The 23,416-nt window shown below is 43.7% G+C and overlaps 1 protein-coding gene and 1 pseudogene across 2 annotated transcripts in view; one reads left to right on the top strand and one right to left on the bottom strand.

The window, feature by feature from the left end:
• Positions 1 to 23,416, top strand: part of LOC149325017 (protein 5NUC-like) — a 219,060-nt gene that overhangs the window by 75,962 nt on the left and 119,682 nt on the right. The gene's annotated exons all lie outside the window — the stretch shown is intronic.
• Positions 15,256 to 16,456, bottom strand: LOC149325019 (uncharacterized; annotated as a pseudogene).

Below are 23,416 nucleotides of genomic sequence, written 5' to 3'. Positions count from 1 at the left end.
GGGAGGCGCACTGCTAAGCATATTGCAGATGGTCCTCCACACACCAGCGTGATTGTCGGTCCATTCGAAGACAGTCCTTTTTGATGAGGCTGCGAAGAAGAGTAGTACATTCTGCGAGATTGGGCAAGTACTTGCTGAAATAATTGGCCTCTCTTAGCATTCTGTGGACCGCTGCTTTAACCGTTGGGAATGGAGTCTCCATTATTGACTGAGTCAGCGCTGGGTTTGCTTTACTCCATCCTGGATAAGGACATCACCAGGAATTCAGTTTCAGTCACGCCAGTCTTGCAGTTTTCGGCATTTAGAGTAAGCCCTGCTGCTTCTGCCGCCTTCAGTGGTCTTCGCAGGTGTGCATCAGATTCTTCCCTAGACCCGCCCCATACCAGAATATCATAGGTATACTCTCGTATCTTGGCAGGGGTCATATTTTAGATGAAAATTTTGTGAAACACTTTCGGGGCTTATGCGAATCTCACCGGGAGCCTCAAAAACTGATGACGCCCGAATGAACGTGCACATAGTTGCTGTAGCGTCATCCAAAGATACAGGCGCGGACAAAAGTAAACGGAGCACGCAACTGTCTTCGAATATATTTCACGCGTCACCTAATTGAAATTTTCAGCAGTGGTGCGCGCATGCTGGTAGCGGAGGTTGGTAGGCTTTCTTGAATACAAACAACGCTTCGTCATTATCAATGGAGAAAGTGTGATTGCACTTCGAACGCAATAGCGTGCTCCGTTTACTTATGGCCGCGCCTGTACCTGATGAAGACCAGACTTTGCATCGAGGAGCGAGAAGTACTACACTCTCGCTAGCTTAGCTCCTATGTCCTCACGCCATGGCATCTGACAGTGCTCCCGCTTCACGCACTTTTCACGCTTCTAGGGTCCATGCAAACGCGTAGTTCGTCTTTTTTCCGCACGATAACGATTATCCAGTCTGTTGATTTCTAGATTATCATTCATTGTTTCAACACTACGGTCGTCTTCTTCAGTTAAAGCGGAAAATCTGTTTTGCAGCGACATTCTGAATTCCTCTACCTTCCCTCTTAATGCTAACTCGTTAATAGCCTTTCGCTTCACCAGTTTCCTCCGTTCCCTCATCAAATCTAAGCTAACACGAGACCTTACCATTCTGTGGTCGCTACAACGGACCTTACCGAGGACCTCCACATCCTCTACGATGCCAGGGTGTGCACACAGTATGAAGTCTATTTCATTTTTAGTCTCACCATTGGGGCTCTTCCACGTCCACTTCCTGTTTGCTCGTTTGCGGAAGAAGGTATTCATAATCCGTAAATTATTTCTATCTGGGAACTCTAGTAATAACTCTCCCCTACTGTTCCTAGAACCTATGCCATAGTCACCTACCGCCTTGTCTCCAGCCTGCTTTTTACCTACCTTTGCATTAAAGTCGCCCATCAGTACAGTGTGCTGTGTTTTTACTTTGGTCATTGCCGATTCCACATCCTCATAGAAGCTTTCAACTATCTGGTCATCATGGCTTGATGTAGGCGCGTAGGCCTGGACCACCTTCAGCTTGTACCTCTTATTAAGCCTAATTGCGATAGCTGCCACTCTCTCGTTAAAACTGTAAAACTCCTCGATGTTGCCAGCTATATCCTCATTGACACAGTGACATTTGACACAGTGTCGCACAACTTACTCCTTTACAAACTAAGTAAACTTAATATTGACCATAATGTACTAAGGTATATTGAGTGCTTTTTGTCTAACCGAATGCAGTATGTACACGCTAATGGCTTTAACTCGTCATCCATTCCTGTGACCTCCGGCGTCCCACAAGGTTCTGTCATAGGTCCTTTGCTGTTCCTTGTATATATTAATGACCTGCCTAACAATGTAACATCTTCAGTAGGACTCTTTGCGGACGATTGTGTCGTTTACCGCGAAATAAAAAATACGAATGACGTTGAATTACTTCAGGCAGACCTAACCACTATCTCTAACTGGTGTTCACAATGGCAAATAACTCTTAATACGACTAAATGCAAAGTAATGCGCTTTTCCCGTCGCGAAAATTCAAGTCCCGTTGCCTACACTATTTCTTCTTCCTTGCTAACACCCGTGGAATCTTATAAATATCTCGGCGTCATTCTAACATCAGATCTAACTTGGAAAGCACACGTCAGCTCTATCATAGCTTCCGCTAACCGCATGCTTGGATACCTTAAGCGCAATTTTTACTTAGCATCAAGCCCTGTCAAGCTTCTTCTGTATAAGTCACTTGTGCGCTCAAAATTAGAATACGCTAACTCTGTATGGGACCCTGTCACTAACACACTCATCGACGCCCTAGAAGCTGTGCAGAATAGAGCAGCGCGTTTTATTGTGCGCAACTATGATCGTGCTTCCAGTGTCACAGAAATAAAAAATAGTTTATTGCTAACCCCTCTTGCTCTGCGCAGAAAAGTGTCCCGTCTGTGTCTGTTTTTTAAAATTTACAGCATGAACTCTACTCTGAAAGAAGCATTGATCACAACACCAACATATGTTTCATCCCGCATCGATCACTCACGGAAAGTTGGCGTTCCTCGTTGCCGGACAACATCCTGCATAAATTCCTTTATCCCAAAAACATCGTCGGAGTGGAACCACCTACCACCACATATTGTAGCTGCAAAGGACCTTGATGAGTTTAGGGCACTGTTGTCATTACAATATGGTTTACCATAGCCTCAGTTGGTTCACTTCGTTTTGTATATTGTGTATTTAGCCCTGTTCCTTTTTTTTTCGCATACACTTTGTTCTGTTAATAGCCTTCTGCCATCGTACCCGTTCAATGTTTCTACGAAGGGTGATGTTCTAGTTCATATCTTTGTGTTTCCATGAAATGTTTTTTGACTGTTTTTGTGAATTTATTCGTTTTGGTGTTGGTATTCCTAATTATTGTATTGTTTCGCTTTTTTGAATCATGTATTTTCTTGCAGCTAGTTTTTTTTTTGCAATCATGTGTATCATTTTTTCTAGGCATGCCTATGTATGCGTTAACCCACTTTTTGTAACAGTTTCATTTTATATCTATGTACCACTCCCCTCAATAATGCCCTGTGGGCCATGAGGGTATCAGAAATAAATAAATAAATAAATTAATTAATGAGGAATCCCACACCTAGTTCTCGCCTATCTGCTAATCCACGATAGCACAGTACATGCCCGCCCTTTAACATGGAGTTTAACATGGAGAAAATTGAGCATGCTCTAAGGAACGGAGGTAGCCTAAAATCAGTGCGGAGAAAACTGGGCATAGGTAAAAACCAGATGTATGCGCTGAAAGACAAACAGGGCAATGTCATCAGCAATATGGATAAGATAGTTGAATTAGGCGAAGAATTCTACAAAAATCTATACAGTAGCGAATCTAATCATCAAGTTACTGAGGGAGGCAGTCGAGCACAGCAATGGGACATCCTGCCAGTAACGAAGGAGGAAGTAAAGAAAGCCTTAGGAGCAATGCAAAGAGGGAAAGCAGCTGGTGAGGATCAAGTAACAGCAGATTTGTTGAAGGACGGAGGAGAGATTGTGCTACAAAAACTAGCCACCCTGTATACGCAATGCCTTGTGACCTCGAGAATACCTGAAGCTTGGAAGAACGCTAACATTATCTTAATTCATAAGAAAGGAGACGTCAAGGACTTGAAGAATTACAGACCAATCAGCTTATTGTCCGTTGCCTACAAGGTATTTACTAAGGTAATCGCTAATAGAGTCAGGACAACCTTGGACTTTAGTCAACCAAATGATCAGGCAGGCTTTCGTAAAGGATACTCGACAATAGATCACATTCACACTATCAATCAGGTGATAGAAAAATGTGCAGAATATAACCAACCCCTATATATAGCCTTCATTGATTACGAGAAAGCATTTGACTCAGTGCAAACCTCAGCTGTCATGCAGGCATTGTGGAATCAGGGCATAGAAGAGTCCTATGTGGAAATACTGGAAGATATTTATAACGATTGCACAGCTTGTATAGCTCTCCATAAAGTCAGCAATAAAACTGCAATACGGAAAGGTGTCAGGCAGGGAGACACGATCTCGCCAATGCTCTTCACTGCCTGCTTACAGCAGGTATTCCGGGGACTGGTATGGGAACAGTTGGGGATAAGAGTTAACGGAGAATACCTGAGTAATTTGCGATTCGCTGACGACATTGCCTTGCTAAGCCACTCAGGACAAGAACTGCAAAGCATGATGAATCAGTCAGACAGGCAGAGCAGAACGGTGGGGCTAAGAATTAACATGCAGAAAACCAAAGTAATGTTCAACAGCCTAGCAAGGGAACAGCAGTTCGCCATTGGTAGCGAGGTGCTGGAAGTAGTAAGAGAATATGTCTACTTAGGGCAGGTAGTGACCGCAGATCCGGATCATGAGAGGGAAATAACTAGAAGAATAAGAATGGGGTGGAGCGCATATAGCAGGTTCTCTCAGATCGTGAATGGTAGCTTACCAATATCCCTGAAGAGAAAAGTATACAACAGCTGTATCCTACCGGTACTCACCTATGGGGCAGAAACGTGGAGGCTAACAAAGAGGGTTCAGCTTAAGTTAAGAACAACGCAGCGAGCTATGGAAAGGAAAATGATAGATGTAACGTTAAGAGATCGAAAGCGGGCGGAGTGGGTGACGGAACAAACGCGGGTTAATGACATCTTAGTTGAAATCAAGAGGAAGAAATGGGCTTCGGCAGGGCATGTAATGCGAAGGCAAGATAACCGCTGGTCCTTAAGGGTAACGGAGTGGATTCCAAGATAAAGCAAACGTCGAGAATGTCGAAGCTTTGTTGTTCCTCGCCAGCTCCCCTGACCTGCGGGCCCTTTTTTGCAGCGAGCTTCGAAATGTTTAGCACTCAGGAACACGAAAGAAGTTTTTTCGAATGCTGAACATCTGCCTGATATCTCGTAAAAACGGTTGCAGTTGGTGGATTTTCTGACTGCTTTCTAACTAACATCACTTGCTTACCGGGCTGTACTCAGGCCTCGTTTGTAGCCAAGCTCCTTCCCCTGCTTCGCAAATATGCTCAGCCTTTAGTAGTGTCAAGTCTTTTTCTTTGAGCAACTTTTCACGCAGGTTCGGGCTGTCAGTACAAAACCGTATTTGGTCATGGATTAAAGAATCGGCTAGTCCTGAAAAATTGCAGCTTCTGGCTTCTTTTCTTGGGCACCGCAAAAAATGCTCGAAGGCCTCCTCTTCGCCTTGCACTCTTGACAGGAACAGGTACCTCTCATAAACATCATTATGTTGCCCTTGGAAGTATACTCCTTGAACTTCTTAGTAAGGGTTGCCTAGTCTTGCTCTCTTTCGTTCTCGCGGAAAAGGAAGTTGCTAAATGCGTCCTCTCCGGCAGTGCTGAGCAGCAGGGATGTCGTGGCGTCTTCGGCTGTTTTGAAGATTCCTTAGCTTGCAGCGAAATCTCAAATTTCTGCTAGTATAATCCCCAGTACATGGCGATATTCCCCGGCAATAGCAGTGGATCAGGAAGCTTCAGCAGTGGCTCCATCGTGCTCGCTGCAGTCTTCTAGTCATCCGGCAGGGCCCCTACGTGAGCTGGCCCAATATCTAACTTCATGTATCAGTCGAGAAGGGTCAGCGAACAAAAGGCGTTCATTGCAGCCAGCACAGCGGTTTTATCGCTCAGGGGTGTGTGGGAAACAATGGGCGCCTCTTAATCTTGGCAAGCATAACGAGCGGTCGCGCCAGGCATGGCACGTGCGTCATTCACGATGCAGAACCCAAGTGTGGTGGTGTTCGCCCAATGCGTCATTTTTACACCGGCCTGCTGTTCGGCCGATGTAAACCTTTCCAAATGTTTCATTTCATTTCATATATTTTTCCCTTAAACGCCCGAGGGCATTACATAAGGGGGGAGCAAACTCAAGATTTGTACCAACGAAGACAAGAACACTAGAGAAAAAAAGCAGTAAAAAAAAATAAGAATGTACAGCAGGTAAGTGGTGCCGAAGAGGTTGCACAATATGTAAGAAGTAAAAAAGAAAATTTGAACACAGTAAACACAGGCTAAGGAATGAAAAAAAAGCACGGACACTTGTCTGTATAAAGTACGACATATAAATGAAAAGATTGCTCTCATGAAAAATGGTCCTTTAGTATTTCACGGAATGATTTGCGATTAGTGCATGATACAATGGTGTTTGGCAGGGCATTCCATAGGGCTATTGCGTGCGGGATAAAAGAAGTGAGTGCTAACGTGCGACAGTTGCTGCGAGCGATTCTAGATTATGGTTCAAGCGGCTAGACGTCCTATGGGGGGGTTCTAGTTGTGGTTTGCGTGAGCGCGGATGATAATAGGTAAACTTATGCGGCAGACTTAAGAAGAAGAAGAAGAAGAAGAAATTTATTCACATCACATTACATGATGCAGGAAGCCTGCAGACAAAGCTGCCAGAAGCCAGCTTGACAGGGCCGCAGGCCCCCTTTCATTGGCAGTTGGCGGAATGTCGTAAAAAAAAGTTTATACACAGCATATTTTATCACAATATGTAAAGAAAAAAAAGTGAAAAAAAAACAACAACATATTACAAGAAAAACGCTAAAACATATATACTGTTACCACATTTCAGTGTAACACGTACTCACATTTTTAATACATTCGTGGGGAAATATTATAGACACAAAATCTCGTTTTACTTCGTTTTGAAAAGATCGCGCAGTGCTTTGAAAGCTATATTGTCGAGTTGGATATTTTTAGCTTGCAAACTGTTTAGTAATCGGGGTAACTTGTTTTGCAGCATTTGTAGACCGCATGTAGTTCTACTTGTGTTAACCTTCCATGGTTCAAAATGACGCGTCTGGTATGAAACTACATTATTCTCTAGCTGAGCTATGTTCTGAATAGTACAATTGTTACATTTAGTTTCTTGTTTGAACAACTTGCAAAGCCGGTAGTCATAGGATTTTGTTACTGGAATTACATTGTATTTTTTAAATAATTCATGTGTGTGGTAGTGCATTGGTACGTTTTCGACAGCTCTTAAAAACGTTTTTTGGAGAATGAGCACTCTGTCTATATTAGATTTAGTAGTCGATGACCATACCAAGTGACAATAATTAAGTCTAGGGGAGAAAAGACCATTATAAATCAGCATCAGAATGTGGCGAGGTATTACATGGCGATTTCGCGAAACAATGCCTACTATTTGTGATAGTTTTTTTGTAATATATTCTATGTGGGCATCCCATGACATTGTGTTTTGAAAAATGACACCCAGAGTTTTAAAACTAGACACAATCTCAACAGGAGTTGACCGTAGTGTAATTGTGTTTTGTGTGTCTATGTTTTTTTTTCCTAGTATGATACAAAACTGCTTTAGTTTTATCAGCATTAATCTTCAAGCTATTTTTTTGGGTCCATTCATCAAGCTTAGCAAGCGCTACATTTGCTGCAGCTATTAGGTGATCACTTGATTCTCCTGTGAAAAACACGCTTGTATCATCCGCATAATTCACAAAAGTAGCGGATGGAGCGATACCGTGAACATCGTTCACGTACAAATTGAACAAAAAGGGGCCCAGGATGCTGCCTTGCGGCACACCTTGGGAAACATGAAGTGCATCTGATCTGCATCTGAAGTGCATCTTGTGGAACATTTCGTGCAAACATTTTCATGCTTCGTCGTACAACTAGGAGGGCGCAGCAATTGCGTACTTCATCGAGTTGTCGACCACTTGGTCCAAAATGACCTGACCCTGCTCCAAGCGGACAAAAAGGGCGCTTTCGTGGTTCTTGCTACAAACACGTTCTGGGAGAAGGCAGGGGCTGCCATAGGAAAGAACCTAGCACCTACCAAATGGAAACCCTCCAAGCTGAAGATGGAAGCAGTGGAACACCTGGAATATAACTTGGATAAGCTTGCGCAAGCTGTCAAGAACTGGAACGGGGACCGCCTATAGTTGTTTTTTTCTTGACGTTCCTCACCCTGCTGAACCCGTACAGCGTGGCAAGCTCGGCACAGCTAACAGAAGAGCTCGGCAAGGGTAGCGCGGGGGCCATTGCGGCTTTTTCGGCCGACATTCTACAGCATACCTCCCGACGAACTTCATGTGCAGTGCGGAAAGTTATTGAAAATTCCGACCGCATGGGGTTCCAAAACGAGTGTTTTCTGTCAGTTTCGCTCGTTTTTTTTTTTAGAAATTCTGTTCTTTTACATGTCTTCCACCACTGTTGGTTTTGAGGGCTGCTTGTACCTAAAGAAAAAGAAGGAATACTATTGGCGGTAGCGTGGCTCCTGTGTGGTGTAAAAGTTTTTGCAAAATTTGACCATTTACTCTAAAGGCGTTGTTCTGGACAAGCATGCGTGCAGAGTTTTTAGGCACATTGATGATTTCGCATACTTTCATATCGTTTGCCTAATGACTTCCTGCCTGTATAGTTGCAGAAGATAATTTTAAATACTTTTTACTCTTCTTCGCTTTCTGTTAACTTCACCCATGAAATTTCTACCCACCATTCCGCAGGTTTCTTACACCTTCTACTAAGCTTCTCTGGCGATGGCCATTTATGCTGGATGTTTTCTCTTAGGAGCAAGAAGGCACTGTTACCTTTTGCGTCCACAGATTCTAAGACTGCGAAACGAGGAATCGCTATGTACAGTCTCCGCGATGCACTGGAAAAAAGCTGCCACCGCTTTATGAAGAGCACCTTTGAGAAAGAACAAGGTGTGTTTCTGGGCGAGTTGGTTGATATTGGTTGATGTGCCTCAGAACTCCTACGTTATGAGGCAGCAGGGTTTTCAAGAGTCCTCCTGAAAGCGGTTGCTGAAGCGGTTGCGAAGCGGTTGCTGGAAGCGGTTGCTTGAGCGGATTAAGAATAAAAAGAATGTGAGGCTGGTGGATATTCTTGCTACTGAAGAAAAAAATATTTGAAGTTATGCCCTATGTGCACGGGCTAGCCGACACCATTAAAAACCTTGCAGTTAGGCAGGCGTTAGCGTTCTATTCTCGGCTCCCTGCAAGCTCTCGGGACTGTGGTCGCGTTTATCGCAAGGCAAATCGAGAATTGCTAGTTGTACGGCGAAGCATGAAAATGTTGTCGCGAAATGTTCAACAGGCATGGTGTATAAATTTCCCCTCAAATTGGTTAAGGTTTACATCGGACAAACGGGCAGGTGTATCAATTACCAGCTGCGCGAACACTACATACTCATTTGGTTTTTGCTGACGGCGAAATCTTGCCCCACCATTCTCGGGAGCGTCGCTGCTACCCGCTGCTTGGCAACGTAAACATTCTTGGCAGAGCCGAAGGAAAGATGAACGCGAAATTCTACAGAAGCCTACTACATCAGATTGCAAGGTGAAGATTGCATTAATACGACCTGGGTACGCCTGCTTCAACAAGAACTTGCTGTTTTTGGCGCGCGGGCACTAGTTTTGCTGCTGATGTCATTTTCCGGTGATAGGCTTGGTTTTGCTTCTTACGTCCTGTGAGCCTTACTGGGAGGTTCAATAAAGCGAAGTCGCCAGTCCAGTCGTCGTTACGTGCTATCCTCCTTCTAGTCCCTCGTCTTTTTTACTGGGTTTTTGTATAGTCCCCTCGCAAGTGTATACTAGCTTAAAAACCTTGATGACATACAGATGCTTCAAATTCGTCGCTCCATTTCATTTCTGTGCTTATTCCATAAATATGTTCACACCCGTCTTTCGTTTTTACCTCTAGAATCACCTTTCTGCTCTTCAGAACGCTTACATAATCAAGTCAGCTTCAACCGGATTTATGGAAAGACCCTGTCATTTAATTCCTATCCCGCAAGGGCACCTTGTGTAACGAGGTGTTGGTGCTTGGCGCCACCACGGACCCTTAGCCCCCATACCGAAGCTGTCATCCGTACCGTGGCGATAGGTTGAAAGGTGGAGGGAAGAAACCTTGAACGGTGGCGGTCGAGGAAGTGGTCAATCCTCGGCCGATGGGCTCCTCGTCTGTCTACCAGGCGGGGAGTCCCGGGACCTTCCTCTGTGTATAAGGGTGAATCAGAGGCGACAAAATATGGGAACCCTTAGTTTATACATGCCGTATGGAAAAATTTGCAAAAAAATCTGATCGGCCCCAAAAAAGGGGTCGCACCGATGTCAAGAAATTGAATCCACAGAAGCCAGAAATGTTCGCGAAGTTTTTTATGGTTCACTCAAACACTGATGAACCGGTAGCCAACCTCTCTGCATTTGTCATCGCCAACACCCTAAAAAGCTGTGTAGGCAAAGACTACAAAGCAAAAAAACAACGAACCGGAGATCTCCTTGTAGAAGTAAACACAAAAGAACAAAGTATCAAACTGATGTCATTACAGAATCTTGGAGAAATGAGCGTACAGGTAACCCCGCACCGCACCCTGAACCACTCGAAGGGAGTCATATCTGAATATGAACTCCTACAGAGTACCGATGCGGAAATGGAAGAAGAACTAGCTCAACAAGGAGTAATAGCAGCCCGAAGAATAACCATCCGGAGAAACAATGCAGAAATCAAGACAAAACACATTGTCCTAACTTTCAATGGCACAACTCTGCCTGACTCCATCCACGCCGCATACCTCCATTGCAAAGTCCGCCCATACATACCAAATCCGAGACGATGTTTTAAGTGCCAGCGCTTTGGACACAGCATGTTGGCTTGCCGCGGTAAACCCACTTGTGTCACATGCGCAGAAGACGCACATACAGAAGAAAGATGCGAACGCACAGCAAAATGCGTCAACTGCAATGGCGCACATGGCGCGTACTCCAGGTCGTGCCCAGTCTGGAAAACAGAAAAACAAATTATAACTTTGAAGACTACAGAAAACCTGTCCTACCTTGAGGCAAAAAAACGCGTCTCTTTCCAACAGAAAGGGACATACTCTGAAGCGGTGACGCGGGGGCGGCCGCCGCCTTCAGTTTCTGTCGGCACACAGGTCTATCCGGTGGACCTGGTGTCGACACCCAAGTCCCCACCACAGAAGTCGGTGGTACAGTTCACAGGGCTGAAACTTTCGCGAGAAGACCACGCGATCCTCGCTGGAGGCCCTCAGGCCCCACTTTCAGCAGCGGCATCCTCGGCGACAGACACCCAGAACAGCTCAGCTGAACTGGACCTGTCGCCCCACCCCTCTAAGAAGGCACCTGCTGGCCCAAAAGACTCTGCCGCTTGAGCAGGGCCTGGTTCAGCGGTGCCAACAAAAAAAGACGAATGCGAAGGCCACGGGCCATCGCAACCAAGAAGCATCCCCCACGTCCACCGTGGAGGATATGGATGTCGGCGAAAGTCCGCCGACATCTAAAACACACACATCCGCGGCGTCTCCGCGGAAATCCGGCGCCACGAAAGTGGCGATGGATACAACTCCTGGTTCGCCACCGCTGCAGCGGCGGCGAGACTCCCTAGAGAAGAAAGGGAAACCACGGATCACTGCTCCTGAGAATAAGTAATATTGAATTAGAAATATTATAGCGCAAACAAAGACACGGACAAAAAAGAGAGGAAACACACACACAAGCGCCAACTACCAACTCGCCCAACAGGAGGTTTTAATGGAGAATAAGTCACTTTCCCCAATCCCCAACTTATCACAATGGCGTATCTAATACAATGGAACTGTAGAGGTCTACAGAGAAACTACACAGACATAACCGATATGCTCAAAACAATGGCACCTACAGCTGTGTGCCTGCAAGAAACGAACCTTGGGCCACAGCACACAAACATCTTTAAAAAATATAATATTTTCCGGAAAGATCGAGTACAAGCTAGCCGACTCTCAGGAGGCGTCGCTACCAATACGCAAAGCGATGTCCCTGCAAGAGAGGTATCATTAAAGACGAACTTAGAAGCGGTCGCAGTAAACATCATTAGCCATAAAACAATAACAATATGTTCTGTGTACATACCACCACACAACACAATTACCATGCATGACCTAGAAGAACTTCTGGGACAGTTGCCTGAGCCGTATGTCATAATTGGAGATTTTAACGCACACTCCTCATTCTGGGGAAGTGAGCATAGTGAGTCCAGGGGTCAGCTCATCGAGGATTTTATTCTTTCACATAGCATATGTTTAATGAACACAGGAAAAGCAATGTACTGCTGCGCCAGCTCTGGAAAAATGACCTGCCTAGATTTAGCGTTTGCATCACCATCGGTTTTTAATGATTTTATTTGGGTTGTTTTAGACGACCCTCGGGGAAGTGATCACTTACCTACGGTTTTAAAGCTAACATCAGCTACCTCCATCCTCCCTACTAAGCCACGGGGATGGAAAATTCACCTCGCCGATTGAGCACTTTTCAGAACGGAGGCCACACTAGAAAAAGAATATTTTATTTATTTTTATTTATTTAGTACATACTGCAGACCCTTTTCAGGGTCCAAGCAAGACAGGCATATATTCTTAAAACTCAAAAGATACAGAACACAATGAAAAGAAATATACATAAAAATGAGGAGACAAATATTGCAAACTATTACGATGTCATAATATGGTTCCAATCGGATATTGTCCGCGGAAAAAACGAATACTTAAAACAGTCAGTTTTCGCAAAATACGGTGTCAATGAGTGAATGTGATGATGTCGGGTATAACGTGTGGTTAAAGGGGATATGTACTGTGAAGGATCCAAAGCAAACTTATGGTTAAGTAAAGAATAAAGAAACTCAAGGCGATATTTTCCTCTTCGCGTTTCAAGTGTTTCAATATTGTTAGCCGCCATGAGGTCAGTGGGGGAGTCGGTGATTTTAAATTTGGAATAGATAAACCTAACAGCTTTTCTTTGAACCCTTTCTAATTTATATATGTTAAGTTTAGTGAATGGGTCCCAAACAACCGAAGCATACTCAAGCTTTGGCCTGATGTAAGTGTTATACGTTAGCAGTTTTACGTGAGAAGGTGAATTTCTTAGTTTATGCCTCAGAAAACACAGCTTTTTAAATGCAGAGGAGCATATGTTATCTATATGTGACTTCCAGGAAAGACTGCTTGTGATTGTTACACCTAGATATTTGTAGCTATTAACCTGCTTTAGTGTTGATGATCCGAGTGTATACACGTGGTTAATTGGGTTCTTTTTATGTGTTATTTGCATCGAAACTGTTTTTTCAGTGTTAAGAACCATGGAAAACTCGCTGCACCAATCGAGAACATTTCGAAGACACTGGTCAAGTTCGTTTTGATCGTTAGTACACGTAATTTGACGGAAAACGACACAATCATCAGCAAACAAGCGAATATGAGTTCCTGGAGTAACCACATTAACAATATCATTGATGTAAATCTGAAAAAGCAAGGGCCCCAAGACGCTACCTTGGGGCACCCCAGAGGTGACTGGGAGACAACTGGAGCTGCACCCATCGACTGAAACAAATTGCACTCTATTCGTGAGGTAATCTTGAATCCACGATATTAAAATGTCTGGAAGATTAATGTTTTTTAGTTTTTGAATGAGTTTTCTGTGGTGAACTTTATCAAATGCTTTGCTGAAATCCATAAATATGGTGTCTATTTGACCATTCATATCCAGTGTTTTAGCAAAAGTGTGTACTATTGTAACTAATTGTGTTATTGTAGAATAGCCCTTTCTAAACCCATGCTGAAAGTCGCTTAATATGGAGTGTTCTTCAAGAAATTTGTTAATATGTTTAGCAATAATTTGTTCGAGCATTTTACAGCATGCGGAAGTTAAAGAAATAGGACGGTAATTTTGTAGTAATGTGCAGTCACATTTTTTTAAAGATGGGAACAACTCGAGCAGTCTTCCATTCAACTGGAAGTTTTGATGACAGCAGAGATTTTTTAAACAACACAAAAAGAAACTTCGCAATTATTTCGGCATAGCGTCGCAAAAATACATTTGGTAAATTATCAGGACCAGAAGAAGTTTTAGGTTTCAGTTCTAAAAGCAAAGCAAATACACCAGGGAGGCTAACAAAGTCAACCTCCGATACAGGAAAATATGATGCGCTTTGTACAGTTTGTACACCTGCTTCAGAGAATACGCTGTGAAAAAAAGAATTAAAATGGCGTGCAATGTCAATCGGATCAGTCAAAGTATCTCCCTCTGCTGTTATTTTTGAGATATGTTTCTTGCTGTCACTCAGGAAGTTCCAAAATTTACTTGGGTCATTTTTAACAAAACTGGGTAACGTTGTGTTAAAGTACAAGTCTTTTGACTCACGAACCGCACGTTCAAGATTATTTTTAAGCGTTTCAATCTGACTTACTGGTGGTTTTTTTTCTTAGATCTTTTTAGTTTTCGCTTCAGTTGAATAATCTTCCGCGTCATCCAAGGTGTGCGTTTGTGAATTTTTTGCGTTTATTCGGAACGAAGGCATTTAGACAATATTGACACATTTCGACGAATCGCTCCCACAGCTTGCAGACATCATCATTATCATCGAAGCTCGGTAAACAAGTTTCCATATGTTCAATCACTGCGGCATCATCAGCCCTAGAATAATCCTTGAAACAACGTACATGACTGGCTTTTTTGTTGTGGTAAGGGGACTTAACTAAATCTATCGATACGCTTACGAGGTGATGGTCTGAAATGCCTGTTTCGACCGATACAGTATGCATAGAATATTGACGGCTAGCAAAAACTAAGTCTAGTATAGAGGAAGATGTACCTTGTACACGAGTAGGTTGATTTACAATTTGAGCTAAATCATGAGTAAGCATGACATCAAACAGAACGTCTGCACTGCTCCCAGACTTAGCACCGCCTTGTAAGCGGTCCCAGCACACATCTGGCAGATTGAAGTCACCTATTAACAGTATTTTCTTATTTTGGAAATAAGACAGGTGATGTTGTAGCTTAATAAGATAGTCGGGTGTGGCATCTGGTGGCCTGTAGCAACCATACAGGATGAAAGAATGACCCCAGCAAGAAATTTTTATGCAAAGGCATTCAAGGTCAGGAACATCATATACAAGGTCGCATTCTACAGAGTCTTTTAAGAGAATGGCTACGCCACCACCCCTTGAGGTCCTGTCCTTGCGAACGACTTTATAATGAGGAGGAAATACCAGGTCATCTGCTAAGTCGTCGTGTAACCAAGTTTCCGTCAGGACTGATATGTGTGGGTCGAACTCCAGCAGTTTAAGTTCAAGCGAGTCTTTCTTGTTTGCAACGCTGCGTGCGTTAATGTTAACTATTCTCAAGCTTTTTATACTAGATTGGCCCGTGTTACTATGGCAAGACAAGCTATCTGTCTTAGTGAAGAAAGAAGCTGAGGTAAATGAACTACTCACTTTATCGGTGAGCGGTTTCGCAACTGCGTACAACTTCGCGTCACGGGCCGACTTGCGCCGATCCCGTCGTTTTTTTGAACCCTCACTTTATCATTTTTATTCCTAGTCCCAAACGTAAGGAATATTATTGATATATAACTTATCAAACACCAAGGAAACCCTTTCTTTTTTATCTCGGTTCGGCTTCGCGCTATCCCATAGTTTCTTTCTTAGTTCACGAACGTTCTTTGAAAAGTCTTCGCCAATTGAATAATCTTTTCCCTTTAGTTTCTTTCCGTTCTTGAGTATCACAGTTTTATGCCTACTGTCTAAAAGCTTTAGGATTACAGGACGTGTTTTGTCAATTGCCGGTTTACCTAACCTATGTATCCGCTCAATAGGGATAGGATCGAGTCCTAATATATCATGAAATATATCTTTGTTTACGGTTTCTTCAAGCGATTCATTTGTTTCCTCTTCAGTTTCTGGGATGCCATATATGATCAAATTTGACCTCCTACTATAATTTTCAAGCTGCTCAAGCCTTGCTTCAAGCCTTTCAATCGTTGTACTCATACAACTAACCTGTTCTTGGCAGGACGTTACTCGGCTCTCAAGCCTGGACAGGGCATCTAATTTGTTCTCTATGTTCGGTAATCTGTTCTCTTTCATATCTTTTATGTCGACTGCAATATCATTAAGTTGTTGTAAAATTCGGGTCATGTCAGGGCCTGGGTTCGATTCAATTTCACCGGCTAACAATAATAATTTCCTCAGACACAATGTGAAAACCTGTAGCAAGCAACAAAGTCCAGGCCACGGCAGCACCAACAGGAATAGGTCATTAGAACGAAAACATTTTTCATACTTTTTGCTCACCTGCACAAGGAAGACAAACGGATTAGTGCTCCGCATTCTGTCGATGCTGCCATGCCCAGTGGTTGCAAAAGAAGCGTGAGTCCCATTTATAGCTTGAGTGCACTGTGATGCACCCTGCAGTCCAGGTTCCTGGCAATCAGAACGTGTTGCCGAAGAATGATGATACGGATGCCAAGATTCCAATGCTGGTGGGCGTATTTCTTGATCGATGTCTCGATGCGTTGAAAGATGGACATGCGCAGAGAGGTTCAGCACGCTGATGTCCGGACAGCCAACGTTGAAACATCCAAGAAGGCCACATAGCTGCACAAGGAAGACAAACGGATTAGTGCTCCGCATTCTGTCGATGCTGCCATGCCCAGTGGTTGCAAAAGAAGCGTGAGTCCCATTTATAGCTTGAGTGCACTGTGATGCACCCTGCAGTCCAGGTTCCTGGCAATCAGAACGTGTTGCCGAAGAATGATGATACGGATGCCAAGATTCCAATGCTGGTGGGCGTATTTCTTGATCGATGTCTTGATGCGTTGAAAGATGGACATGCGCAGAGAGATTCAGCACGCTGATGTCCGGACAGCCAACGTTGAAACATCCAAGAAGGCCACATAGCTGCACAAGGAAGACAAACGGATTAGTGCTCCGCATTCTGTCGATGCTGCCATGCCCAGCAATATGCCGAAACCCTTACGATAGAAGAAATAAATGAAAAATTTTTGACATGCTTAACATCTGCAGCAATAGAAGCAATCCCACAAACATCTGAAATTGAACGAAAAACACATAAAGTTTGGTGGTCAAATGAATGCACATTAGCTAAAAAGCAGCAAAACAAGGCTTGGGGCAACCTTCGCAGATATCCCACTGCAGGGAACTTGCTCACCTTCAAAAGGGCTAGAGCCAAAGCACGATACATTAGACGCAACGCAGAAAGGGCATCATGGCAACAGTACATATCCTCGATAAACAGCTCAATAACATCCAAAAAAATGTGGGAGCAGGTGCGGAAATTCACTGGAAATTTTACTCCTTTCACATTCCCAAAGCTAACAACACCCGGTACTCAAACAACATTAGAAGAGCAGGCCAACATATTAGGTAAACATTTTTCTACAGTTTCAAGCTCATCCAACTACACACACTCCTTTCAAAAGCACAAAACAATAGTAGAAAAGCAAGAACTTCCCTTCAGAACATGCATACATGAAGACTACAATCACCTTATTACCATGCAGGAACTAAACGCAGTACTAACATCCGGTAAAAAGACAGCACAAGGCCCAGACAATATACATTATGCCATGCTTGCTCACTTCTCGGAGACTGCCACAGAGGCTCTCTTAAAATTTTTCAATAAAATATGGATGAGTGGAGAAATTCCCTATGCATGGAAAGAAGCAATCATAGTACCCTTCCTAAAACCTGGCAAACCACCAACTAGTCCCACCAGTTACAGGCCAATAGCACTCACTAGCTGCGTTGCAAAATCATTCGAAAGCATTCTAAACATCAGACTAACCTTCATACTTCAGCCCCAGCAACTTTTAGATATACACCAGTGCGGTTTTAAAAAGACATGTTCCACAACCGATCACCTTGTACGCTTTGAGAACACAGTCCGGGAAGCGTTCATCCACAACCAACACTGTATCGGGGTCTTCTTCGACCTGGAGAAGGCTTACGATACCACGTGGAGGTTCGGTATCCTCCGTGACCTAGCGGACCTAGGTATCCGCGGCAGGATGCTGAGCTGTTTGAGCGACTTCCTGACCAATCGAACGTTCAGAGTCCGCCTAGGCGCAACCTTCTCCAAGACTTTTATCCAAGAAACTGGTGTGCCCCAAGGGTGCATCCTCAGCACGACCTTATTTGTCATCAAAATGAACTCCATAGGAAAAGTAATCCCAAAATCCATAATGTACTCAGTTTACGTAGACGACCTCCAAATAGCATGCACGTCTTCCAGCACACCTACCTGTGAGCGGCAAATACAAATAATAAATAAACTGGCTACCTGGGCAGATAGAAACGGATTTAGATTTTCCCCTCAGAAAACAGTAGCGGTTCTGTTCTCTTTGAGACGAGGCCTACAGGCCGACCCCACACTACATTTAAACCAAACCCCACTACCTGTCAAACAAGAGCATAAATTCCTAGGGATAACTTTCGATAAAAAGCTCACATTCTTGCCACATATAAACAGCTTAAAGAAAAAAGCTTCCCAGGCCCGTAATGTGCTGAAAATACTATCAAGAAAACGCTGGGGGTCTCATAGAGCTTCCCTGTTGCATATATATCGTTCTCTGGTTCGCTCTAAGTTAGACTATGGGTCCATAGTATATGGCTCAGCAAGACCGTCCTACATAAAACGACTGGATCCTGTCCACAATCTTGGTTTAAGGTTGTCTTCCGGTGCTTACAGAACTTCACCAATAGCAAGTCTGTATGTGGAAACTAATGAACCTTCCTTAAAAGATCGAAGAACTGCACTAACTTGTACATACATCCTCAAAATCCTTTCTCAGCCCAAACATCTCTGTTACCCAATTGTGAAGAAATGCCCATCCCGAATAATCTTCAACAACAAGCGCCATGCGATTAAGCCGTTGCTCTTGCGCTTCGAAGAAAAATGTCAAACTCTGAACATACTAAACGAAATAAAAAATATTGCCCCAAGACACGAAGCGCTACCACCGTGGTACACTCTCCCCACAGTGTGTGACGTCACTCTAACACGCCTCAGCAAAACCTGTACACCACACGACCATATAATACAAGAATATCTAGCACTACAACAAAAATACAGAAATTATACTGCCTTTTATACTGATGGGTCAAAAACTCATACTCATGTAGGAAGCGCAGTAATACAAGGAAAAAATGAAAATGCAGTGCGACTGCCCTCATGTGCTACAGTGTTCACCGCTGAGTGTTATGCCATTAGTGTTGCGGTGCAGAAAATAACAAATGAAAACATCAAAAACAGCATCATTTATACAGATTCACTGAGCGTCCTTACAGCATTAAACTCCAAAAATGCCATGGAGCCACTGATAGGGAGCATCATACACAATATAGTAAAGGTCACAACACAAAAAAATGTTATAAAATTCTGCTGGGTTCCCAGTCACGTTGGTATTAGGGACAATGAGAGAGCCGACATGTGTGCTGTTCATGCCAGAACCATGGAAATAAAAAATGTGAATTTACCTCCTAGGGATTACATGAAGTTAGTGCATAGCAGACTAAGAGCCAAGTGGCAAGCTTCTTGGGAAAATGAAGGACACAACAAGCTGCATACCATAAAGCCCATTTTAGAAGAATGGAAATCATGCCGCCATAAAGAGCGTTTTATCGAAGTAATTTTATGTCGTTTACGCATAGGTGACACACACATCACCCATAACTTCTTATTAACAAAAAAGGACCAACCTGTGTGTGAAATGTGTGGTGAGGAGCTCACAGTTAATCACATTTTAATTTCTTGTTCCCATCTCGAAGAACTTAGGAGAAAGTTTTTTACTGTATTTTACAATCAACAGATTCCATTTCATCCCGCATTGCTTTTAGGCGAGCAGACACTTGTCGAGTTTTCACTTGTTTGTAAGTTTCTAAAGAAAGCCAATGTTTTAAACCTGTTATAATGTAACCTTTATACACTTGACATAACATCATCTAACCTTGTGTTTGGCGCATGATAGCCATAGTTGCTTATGCGCCATAAAACCCCATATAACTAACTAACTAAATTTAATTCCTATACATTACCTAGAGCAATAAAACTCTGGAATGATCTTCCTGACAACATAATCGCTTTCATTGATCCTGGAGAGTTTAAAAAAATCTATGTAAACATTTATTGCCCTAGTGATGTTCGAAACGTACGACAGTTTCATTTGTTTTAACGTTGTTTTCCCATTTACCACTTGTTCTGTTGCCCCTTGTTGCCCTTTTTTTTCACATGTTCGTGTTTCGCTTTTTTGTCTTTCTGTTTTCGTGTCTGATGTTATTTTAACTCCGTTTTGTACAAATTTCATGTTCCTTTCATGTATTTGCCTTGTACCACGTTCTTGCATCGATATTATGGTTTTTTTCCTTCTGCGTATTTCTTCGATTTGCCCCCCCCCCCCCCTCCCCCTCACCCAATGCTCTTCGGGGCCTGTGAGGTACAAATAAATAAATAAACTATGAAACAACTGGACCAGATCACAACTCTTCTGCAAAGTGTTCGAATTGTTGGAAACTAGCGCCAAAATACCAGGATTTTAGAGAAAAACGTTCGGAGAAGTGTAGAGTCACTTTCTACTTATGAGATGCATGTGAAGCTAGCGAAAAGTAATAATAATAATAATAACAATAATTACGGTTTGCAGGTCCGGATGCGTGCGGCAGCTTCTGCTGGCTTCCTACAGGGTCTTATCTAGTATTCGCTGGCTAATGAGTATTGGGGCTCACTGTGCTAGGTTCAGCTTACAGGGCTTGTCAAAGGCCCTGTGAAGACCTTCCTTCGAAATATACTCTCGCTTAGAGACGTTCGATGAACCGCTCACTCAGGTGCCACCTTCTCTACAGAGTCCCAGAAAACCGTCGCCAAATGAGCGCACAAGTGCTAAGGCATCTCTATTAACCCGCAAATTTCCCGCGACAATTCCTTCCGTGCTTCAGCCGCAGCGGTGGCTCAGTGGCTATGGCGCTCGGCTGCTCACCGGAAAGACGCGGGTTCGATCGCGGCAGCGGCGGTCGCATTTCGAAGGAGGCGAAATTTTAGACGCCGGTGTACTGTGCGATGTCAGCGCCCGTTAAAAACTGCAGGTGGTCGAAATTTCCGGAGCCCTTCACTACGGCGTCCCTCACAGCGTGGAGTCGCTTTGGGACGTTAAACTCCATAACCCAAACAAAACTACTTCCCTGCTTTGCTTTCGGCGAACTCATAAAACCACCGAAGGGGTCAAACGGCCGTGGTGTAAGGTACAATTAGTTTGATTTGGGGACTCGACCGGTCGCATTTAGAAACTTTCCGTTAAGAGTATGCCGTGTTATGTTCTTATTGCATATGATTAAGGTGAATCAGCTAATTCACTCTGCTAATCCACTCTCTGTCGTTCACTATCAATCCTTCATACCACTGCTTTCAACATGTTAGTGCTCCCTCACTGTGGTCTGTCGGTGCAAACACATAGATCCTTCCAGGAATGAAAGGCGCGAACTATTGCATGTTTGCCAGTAGTTTCCTCTTGTACGTAGTGTGTATAATAACAACTTCATCATTATACATTCGACTGCTTGTCTGTGTTGCAGTGCAGCAATATCCATTTGCTGGACGGTATGATCCAGTGATTTCATGTGTTTAGAGTTTTCTTTCATGCTGTATTGCGGTCGTTTTGACTACCTTAATGTATAGACCACTTTCAACTTATATTTTGTGCTTTTCCGTCACTTGAGCTACTGGATTTTATGCCAGTACATTGTGTCTGTTTGTCAGTTTTGCGGGTGACTTCATTTTCATCTTGCTTGCACGATTTTATGTTTGCCACTCCGTCTAGGGCCAGAAGACTGACCTGCAGTAGTTTGAAATAAATAAATAAATAAATAAATAAATATAACTGAAACAGGTCTCGCCTCTGAAACTTTCTGCCCGTAGCACTGTGTCGACATGCTGAGAACCTGAGGTTCGAAGAGTGATCTGCAAACTGTCGAGTGTTCAAACAAAGGTTTCTTTTTATTCGCAATGTATATGACATTACTTTTCCTCCCTGTTTATCCAGCGTGTGCTCTTGTAATCGTTTCCAGAATTGTTTCTTGTTTGCATCCATATTTCATTTTTGCTTTTGTGCTCGCATCTGGCCTCATTATTTACTCGTGAGCTACAAATTTCTCCTTCAATGAGCGGAACTGCTGCATACAACCTGCCGTCTCGCATATAGTCTCGCATAGTTACCTCACTTTTTCTCCCCAAAATTACTGCATTTTCCCTCTCGCAAATTTACGGTTGGCGTCTTCATGTCTCTTCGTATTTCTTCGTGCTCCTGTGAATGCCTTAAACTAAGCGTCCTGCAGTAGTGAACTGCGGTTATGGGTGTCAGAATGAATTACTAGAGCAGTCGGGTAATAGCCACGACAGTTCACCGTGTACGTTTTTGTATACGAGGCAAATAGGCTTTATAAGGTGTTTTCTTTGGATGACCTAATTCATGACTGCGTTCACAAAAACAATCGCCAAACGTAACAAGAGTTTCTGCGATTTTCCTCTTGGAGCCGGCAACTATATCTAACAACATCGTTTCAGTTACCTGTTTTTTGAACCTCAACGGCTCGAAATGCCATTTTGAGATCCGGCTTCCCGTCAGTACATTCTAACGCTATTGGGGTTCTCAGCGTGTTGCCCAAAGAATGTAAGATGCCCCCAATTTTCACTACTCTTCTTGAACACTCTCTTTAATGCAGTGATACTGCCGTATCAAAAGCGCTACGTCACTGCGATCGCACACAGCCAACACGTGGTTAAGGGACGAAGACCAAATAACCGTCGTCAGACCGTGTAACGTAAACTCAAAGCTGATTTATTTTGATGTATTGCACAGATGGCGGGAATCGCGATGAAGGCGCTGTCCGTCAAAGTGCACCAATACCAGCATGCCGAACTTTACGTCCTGCCTAAAAGTTGGTTGCGCACATGGGGTGCAAGGAAGAGGGACTTCATGATGCGAGCGTTGCTCCCATTCCGGAGCAAACAAATCACTGCAGGGTGGAATTTTAAACTGAACCAGGAAGCAGCTGCGGATGCGCCCAGCATGGCTCGAATATGCGAGCCGGTAGTGATGCGCGCGGCGGTGACTTCGCTGTGCGGCTGTGAAGGCACCACAGTTTGGAGCCTTCCACATACAGTGAAACGCCCGCCTGGTCTACTCGTCTAACACAAGACGATGGAAGGATTGAATTATCGTCGCAGTTTAGGGCGCTACCTCCATGTCAGCTCACAATACTACCTTAATGGCCGCGGTGCCTTCGATTCGGAATTCCAAAACTTCCCTGCGCTTCGCGATGACAGCGCAAGTTAAAGAGCTCCACTTGACCTAAATTAAAGAGAGGAATAAGCCGGGCTAGTTGGCACACTCTATGCATAAAAAATTCAGTGGAGCACTTTGTTGACCTAAAGTGCGGTGAGGCGAAAGCCTTAAGCGCAGTGTTACTGCTTGTGTCACTGATGTGTTGTTAAGATGTTAAGCTTCGCCTCTAAGTGTAGAACGCGACCGTGTCTTGCAACGCGGCCAGGGAGTCCACACAATGCCATCGGCCATTCGGCTC

The sequence above is a fragment of the Amblyomma mixtum genome, chromosome 10, assembly GCF_055824585.1.
Source record: "Amblyomma mixtum isolate Tamu chromosome 10, ASM5582458v1, whole genome shotgun sequence".
Taxonomy (NCBI): domain Eukaryota; kingdom Metazoa; phylum Arthropoda; class Arachnida; order Ixodida; family Ixodidae; genus Amblyomma; species Amblyomma mixtum.
This window is presented reverse-complemented; position numbering and strand designations above follow the sequence as displayed.